The sequence below is a fragment of the Lissotriton helveticus genome, chromosome 1_1, assembly GCF_964261635.1.
Source record: "Lissotriton helveticus chromosome 1_1, aLisHel1.1, whole genome shotgun sequence".
NCBI classification, from domain to species: domain Eukaryota; kingdom Metazoa; phylum Chordata; class Amphibia; order Caudata; family Salamandridae; genus Lissotriton; species Lissotriton helveticus.
Window position 1 is genome coordinate 2,028,842,698 of NC_136057.1, and position 21,096 is coordinate 2,028,863,793.

Consider the following 21,096-nt stretch of genomic DNA (forward strand, 5'->3'; position numbering starts at 1 on the left):
AACAATGGAAAAGGACCGGCTGCAGCGCAGCTGGTGCGCCGGCAGTAAACCTCTTGTCAGGAACCTGCTGGCGCCTCCTGACAGGAAACCACCGACTTCAGCGGCGCAGGGAGCAGGGCAACAAGGGCCGGAGGTGCCGGAAATCTACGCAAGGCCTCTGAATGCCGCCGATGGAATGATCCTCCGAAGGCGTGCACACGGAGCAGACAGAGCGGATCCCTCACGGCGAGAGGAACGCAGAACACCCGCAGTGGAATGCTGTCATCGACAGGAGCCCCGGAAATCACCAGAAAGCCGCTGAACATTGCCGATGGAACGATCCTCTGAAGGCGTGAACACAGAGCAGGCAGAGTGTATCCCCCATAGTGAGAAGAAGGAAGAATAAGCATCCGACTCCCAGTGCTGGTTGAGGAGACCCCACAAGCAGCAAACACAGCGTGGATAAAAGGACGCCGCAGCCGCAAGCCGATGACCACACTCGACCCCGGAGGGAAGACTCAACCTCCGGGGCACAGCACAGCAGTCAGGAGTAGGCAATACCGGCGGCGGCACCACAGCGGGATGTAAAGCAGGTAGCCAGTGGCAGTGACAGTCCGGTCACTGCAGCCAAAGCACTGTGAAGCACAGGGACACCTCAAGATGAGAGGAAAATAGTAGGACTTTTCACTTCACCAGGACATAATGACAGGTCCAGGGGTTGACCATGGAGTACCCCTTCTTCAGAAAGAACACCCCTCACAAAACGAAGAACATCAGATTTTCAGGTCCAGGGGTTGAACATGGAGTGCCCCTTCTTCAGAAAGAACACCTCTCAGAAAACGAAGAACAACCATGCAGGCACGCAGGAATGAGAGAGCAAAGAAAGGGGAGATGACAGATGTGGCCCTCTTCGCCAAATCGTCGCCAGTGTTGAAATGAAGAATCTTACTCAGGAAGGGTAAGTAAGAACGTCTTTATTCTGTCATCCACTCTCCATAACTGACATGCTCCCCAACATTCTAAAGTGAAGTCTCAAGGAACATTCCAAGGGGAAGAGGAAGAGGGGGGAAGGTTTGTACCAGGGGAAGGAGAAAGGAAGATTACAACAGTTATCATTATCAAAATGTAAATGCTCTTGATCAATCTCTGGGGAGTAGTAAGTTATTTTTTGTACATTTGGGTGATTTGCTTTTTTATTTTAAAGCTTTTTGCCATATACTTTGGTTTCAGGTTTAGGCCAAAAGTCTTGCCCCTACCATCCAACATGCTCTCCACCTCCTCATTTAGATTATCAGTCTCTTCAAGTGTTTTTCAGGTTTCGTTCTATGTAGGTATCCTGTGGGTTGGTAAATGCTTCCCTCTTCCCCATGGTTGGTGGGCTAGTAATCTAAAACTCTAAAACTTTATAACAGCCTCTAGTATCTTACCAAATGAGTGAGTTATAATAAATGGAGTCAGATGTGATGGAATACATTCCAGGGGTGTACAGCATTAGGACATATAATTGTAGACAAATAAAAGGTAAATTTTCCTTTGTTGATTCTCAAAACCACTGTAAAATTCAAAAGCACTTTAACAAAATCAAGGAGGGTGAACAAATCGGATGTATGACGGTACAACGAATGCTTTTACAACGAGTACCGTTACGACGCAGGTTTTACAATGCAAGTTAATACAACGACTTGCGTTGGGGGCGCTGGATAGTGAATAGTTTAATTTACTATTCCAACTCCAGTCCCCGTGGATAGTAGGGAAGGTGTTGGATAGTAAATTAAACTATTACCTATCCTAGAGCGCCCTCCAGCGAAAGTCGTTGTAATGACTTTCGTTCTTAAACCTGCGTCGTAACGGTACTCCGTTGTAAAAGTTCTATTGTAAAGGACGTTCCCCAACAAATCTAGCCTCTTTTGGGAAATGACTGGAAAAGACAGTCCACCACTAGCCCAGGCTTCAACTGGGCATGTCCTGCACATTGGAACCAGAGATGGCACTATATAGTGCTAAATTGTACTTGGCCCTACTCCTTTCTCCTCCAAAGGCAGGGAACAGCAAAGGGTCCTTGGACTTAAATTCCCCAACAGCACTGTTTCATCCAGTGCAGCGGGACTGGATATGGTGCTAGATGGTCCTTGCCCCACCTCCTTCCCCCTCGAAAGGCAGGGCAGAGAAAATATAGTTATATTATATTTTTAATAATTGTATTCTATTTAACATTATTTTCTATGAGGTTTGATTTTTATTTCCTACTGCTAATATTTTCTATGAGAGGGTGTTTTAGTAGTAATGATTGACCATGTGTGGCGCTTCCCTTACACCAGTTTCAAGGTAGCATCATCTATTATTTTGAGTTCCTTTTTGACAGTAGTAGCTTTAGAATATCAGTTTGTGATCAGCAATGAGCTTATTCTTTTGTGGCTGGGTCGTCCCTCTCTAAATCTCTCTCTAACCATTCTAAACCCTTCCTTACTCATCTATAAGCCCCACCCACCCTCTTCTCAAGCCACTTTCCCTGCTCCCTCCCACATTTACTAATTATTAGTAAACACACTCATACAAGATTCTCCCCATATTAAAGACAGGAGAGGTGGGGGTGAGATTTACATTTGCAGATTCCTGAAAGTATGTTGTAGTAATGCTGGTAGTTGTAGGCCACTTAAGAAATTACCAACAACCAAAGATATAACTGTCTTATATCGTTTTGGAAGATATATTTTCCGGGCCATTGCTTACATGACCACGTCTTCACAGATCAAGGATCGGAGTGTATGGCCAACTTTGGCATGAGCTTATGAAAAGAGTTGTTACCATACACTAACATTCTACTGGCTATCACTCTCATATAGCTGGACGGAGGTAGGGGCATAATCAGTATATAAAACAGCACCTGACATGTATCCTGATGGTTTAAAGAACAAAATTAAGCAAGTGCATTTCTCTGGCAGAACTGCTCATAGCAATTTAATACACCGTTTTATGCATATTTATCGATTAAAATGATCTTTAGGATTCTATCCATATATTTTACCCTCTAGATTTCGACATTCTGAAGTTTCTTTAGTGTCACAGATTTTACAGCATATCAGGAACATAAAATGCTCAGTTTCCAAACACTTAAAGGAGGCCAGGGATGAGAGTAAATGATACCCCAATGCTTATCTTCAGCCAGCTTGATTTACAAGCTGTCAGATAGGAAATTACTCCCCATGCAATATATTTCCATGCCAGGATTTCATTTCAATGTTTACACCTAAACTTGCTGGTCCGTTTCAGATAGTCAGATTAGCAGGGGCTTAAGGAATTCTGTTACATTTTCCTGATAAGTGGAGGATCAACTCAGTTGTAAAAGTCTGTTATGTGAAATCTACTGATGCTATACTGGGAATCTCTCCTGCATCGACTGGTATATGGTACCCTTGAATATTAGGTTGAATCTATGATTAACTCTTGCATTCAACATGGATCACTACAATATTTATTTGCATGAAGCAGAAATATGTATACGACTACGCGTGGGAATCTACATTCTTTGTTCATGCTGACCAACTTGTCAAGGTTTTTCATGTCTAGTACCCTAATAAACTGATGTTTCCTACCAGCTTCCATAAAGGGGGGTTTCAGTTGGATTGAACTGATGTTAGGACACAAGGAAAGAATTATGCAACCCAGAGCAGAAAGCAGGTTTTCCACTTTCTCCTTACTTGCACCCTCGGGTTCAGTACGGAAAGGAATTGAAAACTTTTGAAAACTGGGCAATGGAGTTTAGCATGGTAGACCAGACCCTAATTAGCTGTGATGTACTTGCTTCCAAATTTGCAACTCACTCCTGGGTTGACATAAGTAGCACACGTATTTAAACCCTTCCACAGCTAGGGAGTTTTTTTAAGTATAATTAATTAATATATTTTTTTGTTAATATATATTTTCTTTATTATTAAGGGCCGTATTACGAGTGTTGCAGTCCTCAGTACTGCTGTTTCGGTGACGGCGGTCTGATCACCATATTGCCTGTTGGGCGGATCACCTATGCGAAGACCACCACTGGACTGCTGAGATCGCCAGCAGACTGCAGACCGCCAAGTTTGTGAATTGGGAAAGGCAGCTGGCATAGGGCAATACAGGGGAGCTGCAGGGATGTGTATATTACTAGTTGCTTGTTCCACGAGCAGACCACGGTGGTCTGACCACCTGCTTCAAGGTGGAGGTGATAAAGGATTAGGGGTTGCTACTCACCCCTTCTTCTTCACCTAGGCAGATTCCAACGTGGATCCCTTTCTCTAGGTCCCCCATTCACAGGAGGATCTTCACTCTGAGGATTACGACCCTGCCTGCACTGACCTATAGGTGAATCCATTTCGTACTACATATGGGCCAATGCTAGGTAATGGGTATATTGTATTTTTCCACATATTTTATGAATATGTGTGCATCCCACACATATGCCGTTGGAATGCAGACATCAATATATTTGGTAATAGTACTTACCAACGCTGCAAGATCCCCACCTCCACACTGCCAGCCTCATGGTCGACTTGTAATACGGCAGTCTTTGGACCACCAGCGTCGAGAGTAGCTGGCAGACTCGGTCCTATGGCGGTTGGACCACCAAACTCATAATAAGGCCTAAAGAATATAAATTGTGCAAATAATATTTTTCTAAGCTATATTTTAGGTGAAGGATGTTTGGTTTGTAGGGGTATTGTGTGGGAAGTTAATTAAATAATAATTGATTCATTATTCAGTATTGATAAATTATCAATTAACTAATTGTTAATTAATTATGTATATTGTTTAACTATTATTACTTTGTAACTTACATTTTAGGTGCAGGTAGTTGGTTATGTAGGGGTATAGGGTGGGAAGTTAAATAACTGATTAATTATAAATGATATATTATTAGTTAATTAATCAGTAGTTAATTATGTAAATTGCGTAAAATATGTCTAATTCTTTTTTGTAATTTTTTTTAATATCGCAGTTAGTGAAAAGCATAAATAACACAATTCATCAAGCTACTTATATCATTAATACACATAAGATTGATAGATGGCCCCATGCGTACCGACCTGGTAACCAAGTAGGTTTACAGACTAAGGAGCAGAAGCTGCAAGTGATGCGAGCATCGCCCTTGGAACCCGGATGCCCATGAAGCGGATTCACTCCGCGATTTAAGTTTTTCTTCCAGACCGGGAAGAAGATAACTTTTTGAAAAGAAACATAAGTTTGTGTTTCCATCTATCATTGATCAAGGGCAGGGCGCACCTTAGCGTGTGCGCACCACCCAGGTCTTTTTCTCACTGGTCCTGATGAAAACCCACAATCGTATGATGGTTGAAACATGTAGACCTATATTTTAATTCACATAGCACACGTCGCTATTTTATTACACTATACGTCTTGAACACCGGAGTCTACTTAATTAGGCATAGGTGTCACATTTCTTTTAAAGGGTGTCCAGTCACTCAGGAATAAAGTCTTGTAGTGAGTAGAATTGGCCCCTTTTTAAATCAAGTACCACTTTTTTATCACTGCACATATAAAAGAAAAAATACCTGCTCCACTGTAATCAGGTGTCGCAGCACACCCTGTTGGCACTCGGCCTTCGGGGTGGGACCCCGATGATGAAGCATGTCACCAACCAGGTTGGTGAGTGAGGGGTCTTCTTAAACGACATGCTTTATCCTGCGTATAGGTTGGGCACAAGCTCTTTACAAAGCGTTAAGCTTTAGGCACAGAGTAGTTCTCTGTCACGCCTGCAGTGGGTACTCCTCTCTTTGTTGTGTAAAATTCCTTAACAGGGGACTGGGAGTTCCCACCCTACATTTCTGTAAAATACCCTACTCTCTCTTATTGTTTGCAATAATACTCATACTAAAATGCCATGCTTTTGAAATTGGCCCCCCAATGGCTTTAAGCCCCCAGATATTATATGCTCTCCATGATTGCATGTCTAATTTACAACCCGTAGAGTTCTGAATCTTTTGAAATGCTTGTGGAACTACTTTTGCATGCAGTTGTTCCTGGAAGACCTGGTACCAATTCTCTACCCCTCTTGTCTCCTTCACATAATAAGTATGGCTGATCAAGTTTGCCAGAACATTTTTGGGGAATTGAAAATTCCTTATAAAATTACAAAGTTGGAGAAAAGTAAAAAAGCAATGAAGAGGGGAGTCCTGGATTAATCGATTCTCCGAAGTTGTTATACTCTTCTCACTAATAGGGAGACCTATCCCACTACTATGTAGAGTCAGGATTTCATGGTAAAAGGAGCTCTTCCGCACTGTGTCTTCCTTCAACTGAGAAAATCTAGCAGTGATAACCTGACATGTCTTATATCTGCTACCCTTGGTAAGCTTTGAGGTTTTTATTAATGGAACAAGCTGGGTGCCAATTTCTAGAAGAAGTTGTTTAAGGTAAAAATTGACTCCCAAATCACATCCAGTAACTGATCTTGTACACCAGTCGATAAATGCAGTATGATAAAAAAAATTGGAGAGTGCAAGACCACCTTCTTGAATAGATAGCTGTAGAGTCTCTAGTTTTGTGTGAGGTTCTTGCCTGACCAGACAAAATTCTGCAGCATTTGGTCTATCTCATGAAATAAAATTGGCAGGACTTTGATTAATGTATTTGAAAAGATAAAAAGAAAAAGAGGGAGAATCATCACTTTTATCACAGCTACTCTCCCTATTATAGAGCTAGGTAAGGCCTGCCACTGCTTTAAAAGATTTCTGGAATTAAAAAGTGTTGGTTCACAGTTAAACTGATATAATTGAGAAAAATCATGTGACACGTGTATCCCGAAATATCTAATTGAGCCAGTCCTGCAGACTTGGTTGCGCATATCAGAAGGAAGGATTTGGTCTGAGCTGGTTAAAAGTAAAACCTCATATTTGGAATGATTGATTGTATATCCTCCTAGATCTGAATTGTTTTAGATTTTTTTAAAGACTTACGAGATGTTTTCTTTGTCCACTGCCAAACACAAAATCATGTCATCTTGGAAAAGCTTACGTTGAGGTGCTCCTAGTAGGGGTACCTTGATTCACGGATCTTGCCGTAACAGGGATGCTAGTCATTCTATAAACCGTGCAAAGAGCACTGGTGACATACGGCACCCTTGCTGAGTGCCTCATCTAATTTGTAGTAACGCTGCAGTATGGGAATTGATTATGATCTTAACTTCGGCTGTACTATATAGGTTCTGCAATACACTTACAAATTGCAAAGTGAAATTACATTGTAAAAGAATAGTGGACAGAATTTTCCATTGAACTAATTCAAAAACTTTTTCAGCATCAATCAGGATAATCGTTGCTTCTATCTTTTTATTAGTGTAATGATCAAGTACTTGAATTAGAAAGTTAGTATTGTTTGCCATGGTTCTTCCTGGCAAAAAACAGACTGATCTCTATGAACTATTTCTTGAGCAGAGGCAGTTCTTCTAGCTGTCATAATCTTCGAAAACAATTTATGATCACAGTTGAGTAATACATTGTAGAATTATTAATTTAGATATATCTTAAATGTGCATTGCTGGGCATGTGGGACTATATAACATAATTATTTTCACTTTTTTTAACTGTATATATTTAATTTTATGTTAATAGTTTTATCATTTTATGAAATTAACACTTGTATTAAAATAAGGTATGTAGTGAATTACTTTCCCTACTCTTCCACAGACAGGAGTGGGAATAGTATATTTTACCCTTCCAGAGTCCAACGCTTTCCTTACCGTTGCAACAAATGGAGTCGGAGTAATACATTTTACCTCGCATGAGTCCAAAGAGTTTCCTACTTTTGCACTGACTGGAGTGGTAATAATAAATTTAACCCCTCCAGAGCCCATTGCTTTCTGTACTGTTGCACACACTGGAGTGGGATGAGTACATTTTACCTCATCTAAGTCCAACAGTTTCTCTATGGTTGCTCCGACTGGAGTGGGAATAGTACATTTTACCCCTGCTGAGACCAACATTTTCCCAACTGTTGCACAGACTGGAGTGAGAATATTAAATGTAAACTAAACATTTAAATGGTGTAAAATAATTATTTTTAGCCTAGAACAAGTAAAATAAAAGATTAGAGAACATTAATTTAACAAATTAAGGGGCCTATTAGGATGGCGGACGGACCTGCGTCCCGTCCGCCACCCCCGAGGTGAAGGGACCGGCCGCTGGGGCAGCGGCGGTCCCTCCAGTGCAATTAGGATGTGACCGCCACCCTGGCGGTCACATCCTGTATCTTTAACCTTGTGGCGGGTTTTGCTTGAAGCAGCACCCGCCGCAAGGTAAAAAATGCATGTGTAACATTTGCATGCACAAAGCGGCAGGCACCGCGCGGTGCCTGCCGCTTTGTGCATGTAAATGCTGGGGGGTACCATAGGTACCCTCCATGTGCACCCCCCACCCCCGACACCCTGGGGGCCCGCAACGGACCCCCAAACGCCAAAGACCACATGTTTTTCCACGGCGGAAAACCCGCCGTGGAAAAGCATGTTTCCCCATGCATCCTAATATGGATGGCTGTGTCTGATAGACACCGCCACCATATTAGAGCTTTTCCGCCGCGGGACCGCGGCGGAAAAGCGGCGGACGGTCTCCCCGTCCGCAGATGACCCCCCTGCCATCCTAATCTGGCGGGTGGTCTTTTCTCTCACCACAGCGGTGAATCCGCATCCTCCGGGCTGTCGGTGGCTTCCGCCGGCCCGGAGAATGCGGATTCACGACAATCCTAATCGGGCCCTAAATGTGTTTAATATTTTACGATGCACATTTCCCTCCCAAATATATTTGTCACAGATTTAAAAAAATGTAAACCCATTGTAATTTAATGGACAGGGGGCTACAACATTTAAAATATTTCTTTCAATATTTGTCATGAGGTCTTCATTGACAATAGTCCTATAAGTTATGTGTAATGAAACTATTTTGTAAGCGGACTAACACAACTGATGCCAATTAGAAGCTTATGGGAGCAAAAACAACATGTTGGAGGAATTGAATCCACTCTCCCAGTATTTCTTCCATAGCTCTTTTGTGGTGATTGTTAGAAATAGGGGTCTCGAGTTGGCAATAGTTTGCACCTTTGTCCAAGTAAGGACCCTTTTTCTTAGTCAGGATAAAGGGGATGCACTACTGAAATAACCCCTCCTCACCTCCATGGTAGCTTGGCATGAGCAGTCACTCTTATCTCAGAGGCAGTGTGTAAAGCATTTGCACATAACTGACATTGATACAGTGAAAACACTACAAAAGGACACCACACAGTTTAGAAAAATATTCAATACTTTATACATTTAAAACAAGACCAAAACGATAAGAATCCAACATACCGTACTTAAAAATATGCACTTTACAAGAATAACCTTAAAAATGCAGTTCCTTGCAGTCGGTAGCTCTATCTGGTGCTACAGTGATACTGAAAACTACAGATTCCAACAGTTCTGCCTGACCAAATCGGTTGAGGTGTTGGCAGACTTGTAGACAGTACCTTTTTGATGCAGCCGTTCACATTGGTGTGAGTCAGTTGTGGCAACCATTGCGATGCAGAGTGTAGCGGTGTGGCGTGCGGTGCCCTCAAAGCGTGGTGAAGGCAGCGGCTTGGGATTGTTCATCCAGTGGCATCGGTGAGACCAGGGCTGCGATGGTGCTCGTTGTGGTGGACAGATCATGGTGCAAGTGACAGAGTCAGTTAGCTCAAGCTGGCGTTAGTTGGCCTAGACTGTGGTGTGGGATGAGGCAGTGCATCGTGAGACTTACAAGCAGTGCCGGCAGCAACAATGCGGTCACGGGTGTCAAAGTCAGCAGGCAGTGATGGTGTCAGTGAGATTTACCCAAGTCCCAAGTCCCACGGTTTTACCACAATCCTAGTAGTTGTGGATTTGTTATCTAAAATGAGTCATTTCATTCCCTTGGTTAAATTACCGTCCGCAGTGGAATTTAGTACTATTTTTCTGGCCAATGTTGTGAAACTTCACGGACTTCCACACAAGATTGTCTCAGACAGGGGTCCCCAATTTCTTTCTAAATTCTGGAAGCAACTCTGTAAGCAATTGGACATTGAGATAGCTTTATCATCAGCTTTCCATCCTCAAACTGACGGCCAAACTGAAAAAGTTAACCAATATTTAGAACAAAGTCTACGCTGTTTATCAAGTACCTTATTTTCAAATTGGGACGAAGCTTTGCCTCTAGCAGAATTCACTTATAATAGCACAGAGCATTCCGCGTTGGGATGTTCACCCTTTTATTTTCTCACGGGTCAACACCCCAGATTGCTTCCAATAGTTTTTCCCGGAAAAACTCAAGATTTGCCTGCAGTCACAGAAAGAATTAAAAATCTAATAACCTATCAAAACCAAGTTAGGAAAAGTCTAGAGAAAAACAAAATTACAATCAAAAAGGCAGCAGATGAACACAGGATTCCCTCCCCACAGTACAAACCAGGAGACTTGATTTGGCTTTCCACAAAAAACATTCAAATCGCAGGACCTAAAAAATTAAAACCAAGGTTCATAGGTCCATTTCCTATTGATAAAATTATAAATCCTGTTTCTGTAAAAATTAAGCTTCCCCAGGATTATGCTATTCATCCAGTTTTCCATGTTTCACTGTTGAAACCTCATAATCCTACAACACGACCAGATAATCCACCGCCCCCTGTAGTTGTGGGAGATCACATGGAATATGAGGTTAAAAAGATACTTGATGCCAAAAGAATTAGAGGTTGTTTATTCTACCTAATCGACTGGAAGGGTTATGATTCATCTGAAAGATCTTGGGAACCAGAGAGTAATGTCCATGCACCACGACATGTCAGATCTTTTCATGCACTTAATCCAAACAAACCCCGACCTGTGAGACGGCCTTTGGGGGGGAGAACTGTCATGGGTTCCTTGGCAATCGCCAGTTAATTCCCTTTTATGGTAAACCAGAATTAGCAAGTAAGAGGATTGTGTTATTGATGTTAACAATGCTTGTTGATTACTGATACTTCTGAATATATTATGCTCGCTCATTCCTTGTTGGTAGCAATGCTTGTTGATTTTCAAAGGGGTTCTCAGCTGTACCACAATCCTGGAGAACCTTCTCGCTCTCACGTTCAAACTGCCTATAACGTTACACGTGAGAGGCTGGGAATACGCCTTAACTCCAGGCTATAAATACTGCACAGTTCCTCTAGGAGACGCTTCGCTTTCCAGTTTTGATTCACCGCGAGCGTTCCTGAGCCCAGCAGTCTCCGGAGGCCTCCCTTCTGCTACCTTCCTCTCTCCAGCTCAGTTCCTCCTCCCGTTTCCCTCCTCGCTTTCTCCTCCTTACCTGGAGCCCGTCTTGATCCTCGCGCAGTGGACAGCATTCACCGGCAAGGATAGAAGAGTTTCCGGTGCGGTCCGTCAGGCAAGTTCTTCCCCGCATTCCTGGTGGTGTCATCGGTCTTTGTTTCCAACGCCCTGCAAAAGCCAAGTAAGAAAAACCGTGAAAGGACAATCAAGCATTGACTAAGGCAATCCGTGTTACCATATTTTACCAAAGACTAGAGACTTCGTAATTAGACTACAAGCATTGGTACCTGCAAATTGTTATGTTTTATTTCTTAATTTGTTACAGAAGAATGTTAGAGACTTCGTAATTGGACTACAAGCATTGGTACCTGCAAATTGGTATGTTTTATTTCTTTATTTGTTACAGAAGAATGCTAACCACGGAATTCAAAAAGCATTGACAAAAATAACACTGCAATGATCCAAGGTTGAATTGTGATGACGTTACAGTATAACTGTTTAAGTCAAAGTGCATTTAGAGTGAACTATTGAAAAGGGTTCATATCACTGGTGGTTAGATTATCAAGATTGCGGAGAATCTGGTTGTTTTCTTTTCTGTTTAATTATTTTTCAGAATCCCTTATGAGACAACCAACGAATCTTTGCCAGGTATGTAAGGTGTTATGTATTAGTTGTGTGACTAAACACCTCTTCACTAACCTTGTTAACTAATTCTAGTTTTAATTAATGTTATTCAAGATTGGGTTACTTGATTTTCGAATAATTATAGAAATTGCTTTTCAGTTTAGAATTCAACTCAATCAATCCAGGCAAAGGAGTGTAGGAAAGGACTTCTTTAATGTTTGGTATGTACAAGTGTAATCCATTCTGATTCTATTTCTGAAAGTGATTAAAGTGTAACAAACTGATTGTTGAACCTACTCTTGAAGGTGATACCCAAGAAGTCCAGAACACTCAGAGAGAAGCAGACGTAGACACTGACTCGAAGGAAGACTCAAGTGTTTTGTTTGTCTTGTTTCTCAATCCACTTCCCCTTTCCCTTGTGGGTTAACCAGTCACGCAAGAGTTTCCTGCCTTGCGGGTTGGTTGATTCATAGGGGAGTTGGGAGCGTGCATCATCAAGAAGGAACCTCAGGAACCTCGTGTGTGAACGCTGACAGAGGACTTCTGTTTTCTCAGAGTTGAGATTCAGGCAGCTGTTGGTCATCCAGGTCGTGACAGCTTTCATCCCTTCTTGGAAGTTGTGCCTGGTGATATTAGGTTCCTTAGTGAGGGAGAGGATGAGCTGAGTGTCATTGGCATTGGAGACAATGTTGAGACCGTGGTATCTGACAATTGTTGCTAGGGGGGCCATGAAGATGTTGAAGAGTGAGGAGCTGAGGGAGGATCCTTCGGGTACTCCACATTTGATCTCTGTCGGCTCCAAAAGGAAGAGCAGGAGTCTTATTCTCTGTGTTCTGCTTGACAGGAAGGAGTGTATCCAGTCTAAGGCCTTTTCTTGGACACCTGCGTTGCGGAGGCTGATGACTGGTATGCAGTGGGAGACAGAGTTGAAAGCTACTGATAGGTCCAGGACGATGAGGGCTCCCGTGTGGCCTTGGTTGAGGAGGGACCAGATGTTGATGCCAAAAGATGTCAGGTGTAACAGTGATCATATAGGTTATGCAACAGCTGGGTTGTCAAGCAGACTTCTCAGCAACTGTCTGGTACGAGCGGGCAGGAAAAAGGGTATTTCAAAACTTAACATGCATCTCAGATTTTACGTTATAAAAAATACATGTATTAAATTCTTTAAAAAGAACATATGACAATGTTTCATCAGAGTCCAAGGTCTTCTTCTCAGCATCAGAAGGCTCCCACTACACTAAGGGGCCTTCAGTACCCAGGACACATCCCTTTTCACCCACTTTGGCAATGCCTGCTTGTAGTTGTATATTAGCATCACCTCAAAATGTACAATAATGATGGCAATTATGATAAATAACAATATTAATATTAAAGAAGGAATATGTGGACCACTTCTTTAAACTACAAAAAGGAAAACCTATCTCAATTTACCATTACATAGACCTACAGTGTCAGAAGAGCATGGTATTGCATACTTTTGAACAAAAAAGACAGGACCAATTAGTATCTGAAGACCTAATTGCTCTGAAGTACCATATGTTAATTTCCTATTCATACTTCCTGTGTTTTGAAATCAGCATGGGTTTCAGAATGAACATTGCACTCTAAGTGGCTTGCAAAGACCGAGTGAGCCTTTAGTTCTAAATTTCCCCTGAAACATATGATGCTGATACTTTCTATAATAGCTAGACGAGCCCTGGACCTGGATATGTGCATTTGAGGACTCCCAAAGGAAATCTGACAGAGATTATATGGGGCAGCTATGATCCAGATATGACATGTGGGGTATACACATGCCCTACTTTCACTAGTTACTGCAGTCCACTACCACACATGGATATATGACTGTTTGTATAGGACTTGATATTTCACCAGTACGGTGAGGGTGGTACTATAACTAAAGGGAGTGGTTTAATCTGCCCATGCTACTGTTTAATCCTCACATATTTTATATAAATGAGATCCTGATAGTGCAGTCTTCCCACAACCACCTGATTTGGGATGGGAGCATGTTACTGCTTTATCCAGCCAATAGTTATCTCCAAATTACACTAACCCACAAATCAACTTATCCCTGTCCCAGAGTTCTGGAGATTAGCTATAGTTGAAAAAGGCAAATGATTGTGAGCCAGATTTAGACTTGGATGGCAAAGAACATTCTTGCAACCCTTTGAAGAAGTACCATATTGAAAGGATAAGGGTTTCCAAGGAGAAATATAGGATGGTCTGTACGGGGTGATTCCTAAACACTATTGACCAAAGCTACTTCTGCATCAAATCGTTATATTCTAATGCAAGCAATATCATATTTAATATTTATGTGAGGCCCTTCTTCATTCATATAATGGAAGATGCCCTTTTCTGACCCATACTGCAAGAAGCACAAGCCTTACCTGAATGAACTTGCCTGTGGCACTGACTCTAAAACTGTATTATGCCATGCAATGAGAAAGCTTTCAAATTTAATCTTCAATATAATGCATTCCCTAATATGATTCAACGCTGACTAACCTTCCTAATTTCTTTTTTAATTTATTTATAAAGTTTTGTATAACGGGAACATGACCCAGGCGGGTATCAGAGTGCTTCGCATTTAGGTAGGTAGGATGCAATAGTGGGAAAAGAAGAATTGTTACATATATGTGCATAGCATGGTAATGCTGGGAATCACAGATGTACAACAATAAAATATTCAATCAGGACATCAGAGTAGAGGATAGGTAAGTAAGCAGTAGATGCAAGGCCTTTTAGGGCAGAAACTTTTTCATTAGGATTGATTTCACTTCCTTTTTGAAAGAAGCAGTGGATGAGATTTGACAGACTTCAGGGGGAAGAGAGTTCCAAATCTTCAGGGCAATGCCTGAGAAGGCTCTATACCTCGCTCTCTTTTTGTGGAAAATCTGTGGTTTCAGAAGCAGTGATCTTGCAGTTCGTAATAGTCTTCAACCCCCTTATCATTCTAGGTTTTGATCCAGATAAATGGGGGTCTTGAAATGTAAGGCTTTGTGAGTCAAGCAGGCAATCTTTAGCTGTATTCTTGCATCGTATGGTAGCCAGTTTAGGGTTTTTAGGGCTGGGGATATGTGATCATTTTTTCCAGTAATCAGTCTGTCTGCGGCAATAATGGAAACCCTTAGCGGGGCAAGTTATGTTTGTGAAGACCACAAAGCGTGGAGCTACCGTAGTCGAGCCTTTGGAGTACAAGAGTTTGTACCGCAAGCTTCAAGTCTTCCTGTAGAAGGAATGGTTTCAGATTCCTTAGAATACTCATCTGGTATTTAGCTCCCTTTGTTGCATTTATTTATTTATTTATTTATTTGCTGGTTTGTATAGCGCTTGAATCAACTCCAGATGGAGTATCTCTGCGCTTTTGGAGCTGGTCAAAAAAGAGGTGTTAATAAATGGAGGCTAGATGTTATTTCTGAACAGTGCGGTTTTCAGGTGTTTTCTGAATGCGAGATGCTCTTTACATTGCCTCAAAGACAGAGGGAGTTTGTTCCATAAAGTAGGTCCTGTGATTGACAGTGCTTTGCTCCCATGTCTAGCTTTTTTTGCACGGGGGATCACTAAAAGCAGATTGCTACTTGACCTGAGTGATCGAATTGGAATATAGGGAACACATTTATTTTCAAGGTATGCGGGCCCTTGTCCATTTAGACATTTATGGATCAGACAGCATATTTTAAATTTAGTTCTCTGCCGGATTGATAGCCAATGCAGTTGCTCAAGAAGGGGCTTAGATGGAGTTCTAGGGGGGACGTTGAGGACAAGGCGAGCTGCCGTGTTCTGAATGACCTGAAGCTTAGCCAACACACCTTCGTTGGCCGAAAGCAGCAGGCCATTACAGTAATCATTGCTGATTTGATTATGCATGTTCAGGTGCATCTCTAGTGTAATTCCTTTTTTTTTTTTTTTTAATATTTTTATTAACAGATTTACCCACTTTTTACATACAGGGCACGACAATGGATTATATAATACACATAGCAAGGCATATTACCAAAAATAATACAGTTTTTTCAAATCCAATCAAGGCAGCAAAAAAATAAAAGAGAAAAAAAAATAATTCATAAAAAAAGGGAAGCATTTTTTTTGTTTCCCACACCAGTTACATGGATATCAAGCAATATTAGTGCATTCTAGCCAGTCCAATCCATATTAAGCAGATACATTAATCTAGTCTTTCAATCCATACTCTCTTCTTTCCAGCGAGTAATAGGGCCCCAAATTTGTCTACCAGTTTTCCTTCCCTTTTTCCCCTTCCTTGCATAAATCTCAACCTCCAAATTATATGTTGTCAGCAATTTAGCCAGCCATTGATGAAATGTTGGTGGCTTGGAGTCTAGCCATACTGATGCAGTACAAAGTCTCAGAACCGACATGGCTAGAAATAAGAAGTATTCCCCTCTGCCCTCCGCCCTGATGTTGCTCTGCTGTTGTCCCTCCTCCTCTTTTACCCCCAGAAGGATAGTTGAGGGAGTTAGAGGAATATCTATTCCTAATACTCGGTTTATGAAACCCTCGATATCTTTTATAAGTAACTGCAGATGAGGGCATGTTGCAAATATATGTGTTAAGTCTGCTTCTAAACCTCCACATCTAAAACATGTAGTTCCAGTTATACCACCCCATTGGGCTATCTTAGCAGGCGTGTGGTAGAGGTGATACAGTGTTTTATAGTGTTGTGCCTGAAGAGGTGCTGAGCATAACAGTGTATACCCCATTTCTAAAGATATATAAAAGCTATCCTCACTAATTTCCAAATTACTTTTCCACTTAGTTGCCCATTTTTCTGTATCGTCCTCTTTTGAGATCAATAACTCAGCATAAAATCTCTTAATAGTACACTCCTCCCCTGCTTGTATTATTTCCATGATTGCATTTTTACTGAATCCTGATGGGCCACCTTTCTTACTATAAAGAAAGCTCCTAATTTGTAAATACTTAAAGAATTGTCTTTTGTCTAATGCAAACTTGGTTTGTAGTTCAGAAAACTGGTAAACACCTTGCTGCCCCAGAATATCTCCGACCTTTCTAAGTCCTTTTCTTTCCCATTCTGCCAATATGGGCCCGGAAACAACTTCCTCAGGCAAATTTGGATTTCCTTTCAATCTAGTGTATGCGTTATATCGCCCCAGCTCGAATCTTTTAGTGAAGGCTTTCCACACAGTATGTGCTGCAATAAGCGTCTTGAACCGTGTCCTTTTGTAATAGCTGGGTTCAATGTATTTTAAAAAGAGATTTTCTGCTTCTGGCCCCAGTAGTAAGCCATAAATTGCCAGTGATCCCAACTCATTACCCCCTTCCCATTCTCCCCCTCCCACCAATCCAACCATATTTTGTAGAGCTGCTGCCCAATAATAGAACCTTAGATCTGGCAGTGCCCACCCTCCCCTCTCTCTTGGCAATGTCATGAACCTAAGTGCTCTCCTGGTTTTTCCCTTTGCCCATATAAATCTGTTAATCATATTTTCTATCTTCTTGAATAGGTTAGTCTCAAATAATAAAGGAATTGCTCTAAAAAAATAAAGAAACTTAGGTAAAACCAGCATTTTTACTACGTTAGTTCGTCCCACAATTGATAAGTGCAGGTTGTCTAATCTATCCAGATCCTTTCTTACTCTGTTTATTAAAGGAGCTATATTTGTTTCCACTAGATTATCCAAATCAGCCGATATAATCACTCCCAGATATGTTCCAGCTTTAGTAACTCGGCTATCTGTGCAGGTAGTATAGGAGTTTTTAATTATCTGGGTCTTAGCGGTGTTAAGCTTATAACCCGAGATTTCCCCGAACTTCAGAGCTTCAATTTCCACTTGAGCAATAGCCTCCGTTGGAGTTGGTGTGATTACAGCAACATCATCGGCATATGCCAATATCTTACAATAACCAGTTTGTGAAGGTAATGATTTTATTAGATCATTCATCTCTATTCTCCGGATTAGTGGATCCATGTACATTGCAAATAGCAATGGGGAGCAGGGACACCCCTGCCTCGTGCCTCTCCTTATCCCAAATTGTGTTGTAATCCCCGCATTCACGCGCACCGAGGCCACAGGGTTTACATATAGCGCCTGAACTGCTTTAATAAACCCCTGTTTAACTCCTGATCTTTCCAAGGTATACCACAAGTAGTCCCAGGAGACCCGATCGAATGCCTTTTCTGCATCTAATAACATAATCGCCATCGGGTCCCCTGAGACTGCTGCAGCGTCAAATAGTGTTATCACTTTACGCGTATGGTGGGTGGTGCCCCTTCCGGGTATAAAACCATGCTGGTTTTTACTCACCACCCTATCTATTATCTTAGCGTATCTTGTCGCTAATGCCTTGGAAAAGATTTTAGTGTCCGTATTCATCAACGTGATAGGCCTATATGACCCAGGTTCTTCTGCGGGTTTCCCTTTTTTTTAAATTATCACTATTTCGGCGCCTCCCCATGTCCCAGGTATTGAATTACCTGATTGCGCCTGTTGCATTGTCCTAGTTATGTCAATTTCTAGAATATCAAAAAAAAAAAAAAAAAAAAAAAAAACATTCGTCTGGGAAGGTGCTAATGAAATTTTGAAATCAGAAATCCTCAAACTCAATCTGATAGACGAACGCATTAAGTTCACCTGGGTTATTCAAGACAAAACCATCAATTTTCTAGATGTAAACATAACTCGAGGAGAATCTAGTTTTGAAACGACCCTCTACAGGAAAAATACAGACCGTAACAACCTATTAAGCTTTGGCAGCTTTCATCCCCCATCACTTAAAAAACATTTACCCCTTTCACAACTTATGAGGGTGAAAAGAGTTGTCTCGGACCAACAGAAGGCAGATATTCAAATCACAGAAATGTGCACACGTTTTGAGAAAAGAGGCTACCCCCAAACCATTCTGAAAGAAGCCACCGACAAAGTTAAGGAACTAACAAGGGAGGCTCTGTTGAGCAGTAAACCTGACTCCAAGAAGCAGCGGATGACATGCGTTAGTAAATTTTCTACAGCAAGTACAGTTTTTAAAAACATCATTAAAAAACATTGGAATATCCTGCGCTTAGAACCAGACTTCAAGGGAGCTTTTGAACTAAATCCTTTGTTTGCGCACACACGCTCTAAAAACATTGGTCAACTGTTGAGACCTCAATTAAAGACTGATCCATATAAGATTTGGAAAGGCACATTACCATGTTTGAATTGCAGCAATTGCGCGAATATTAAGAAGGGCAACCAGTTATCTGCCCCAGAATTTAAAATTAACATCAGTCTTCGAGTAAATGGTACATGTGACTCTACGAATGTAATCTATGTTTTAACTTGTCCATGCAAATTGCATTATGTTGGCCATACAGAGCGCAAATTGAAGACTCGTTTAAATGAGCATAAGAGTAACATCCGCACAAAACAATTGAAATCAACAGTTGCTGTACATTTTATGGAAGCAGGTCATGAACTCAGTGATTTGAAAGCCTGTATCTTAGAAAATGTGGAGAAACATGATGGAATAAACAACAAAGTTCAGCTTCTCAAAAGAGAAAATCATTGGATATATCGTCTTCGGACCCTTAAACCGTTGGGGCTTAATGAAAGGGTGGAGTTTCAATGTTACCTGTAAAATGTTTATTTAAAATGTTTATTTGAATTCTGCATATACTCCACGCATGGGTGCTCTGATGTTTATGGTGTAATATGTTACTAATATGCATTGCGCGAGAGTCTTTTGGTATTATCTAACTCGTAGTAGAATGATGCTATAGCCTACAAAGTCCAACATGCTTAGCGCTAAATGAGGAGATGTTACTCCTCCCCTTATTTCATTTAACTACCCTCGCCATTCACCGCAGTAACAAGCTGAGTCTCACACGCGGTTGGGAACGGCCGTTAGCTTGAATAAGGTAAGCGGGAACGCTTCAGCAAACTGGGTAGCACAGACTGCTGTACCATTAAGATTAGCGTGTTAACAAGCGCGCATTACATCTATGCTTGAGAGCGAGGTTTTCGACTCATTCATTTGTATAAACGTGTTGTCGAAGTTTAGGGATGTGGCCATTTAAATGTGTAAAGCCTAGCAGTGTAACAGCGAATGCAGCGTCAAAGCGCCATTACGCAACCCGGTATCATTTAACTAAATTTGTTATTTATAAATGCTCCTTATTTAGTTGAGGCATTGTGTAGAATGGTAGACACCGTTTAGATATGTGCTAAGAGCTTTAACGAGTGTATGGTATTCAAAAATGAGATCCAATAGCAATGTATGTAACAGGTTACAACTTTTTTGTTTTAAATAATCATGTATTAGGAGATGTTGAATTAATTGTATGGCACTAGGTTAGTGCACATAGTTTTGTGAACTGCGATAGACTGTTGGTAATGATTATTATTTAAAACTTACAGATCCCTTGACAAAGGCGCGGGGCTGCGCCGAAATGCATTGGGAGGCCATTGAAGGCCATGTATTTGGCGATTAAAATGTGCACAAACTGCAGAAAATTATTCATGAAGATATTACATGTGAAGTAACATTAAGATATCTGGATAACTTATGAACAAATAATAAAGAAACGACTCAACACAAATATATCTGTTTAAAAACTTTATTGAAAAACGGTTGCGGATGCAACACACACTGGTGCCCAGGTATACGAGTTGATTATAGAACTTGTAAATTCCTTTAAATTTCTAGAATATCCCAGAATATTTTATAGAATTCTATTGGAATCAGGTCTGGGCCTGCGGCTTTTCCAGAGGGGAGATCCAATATAGCATTTTTTATATCTTCCCCCTGAAAAATCTCTTCTAGGCTGTCTGCCTCCTCTCCCGTAAATCTAGTCGCCGGGATTTCGTGTAGATAGTCTCTGATTTTCCTGACATCTCCCCTTATCGGCTCCTCATATAGCTTCTCATAAAAAGCTCTGAAAACTTCCCTTATTTCCTCGGACTCTGTGTGTATCCTACCCGAGGTATCCTTAATCTCCCTTACAGTACCTAATGCTTCTTGCTGTCTTGTTCGAATTGCTAAAGTTCTTCCCACTATTTCACTAAATTCATGAAATTTTTCTCTTTTTGTGATATAAAGTTTTGCCGCCCTTCTGGCAATGTCCCCCTCAGCATCTCCTTTCACTTTTAGTAGTTCCAAGTTCGCATTATCTGAAGGGGTCCCGGTCATGATACACTCCTCTAGTTTCTCTTCAGCTTTAAGTACTGCCTCAACCAATTCCA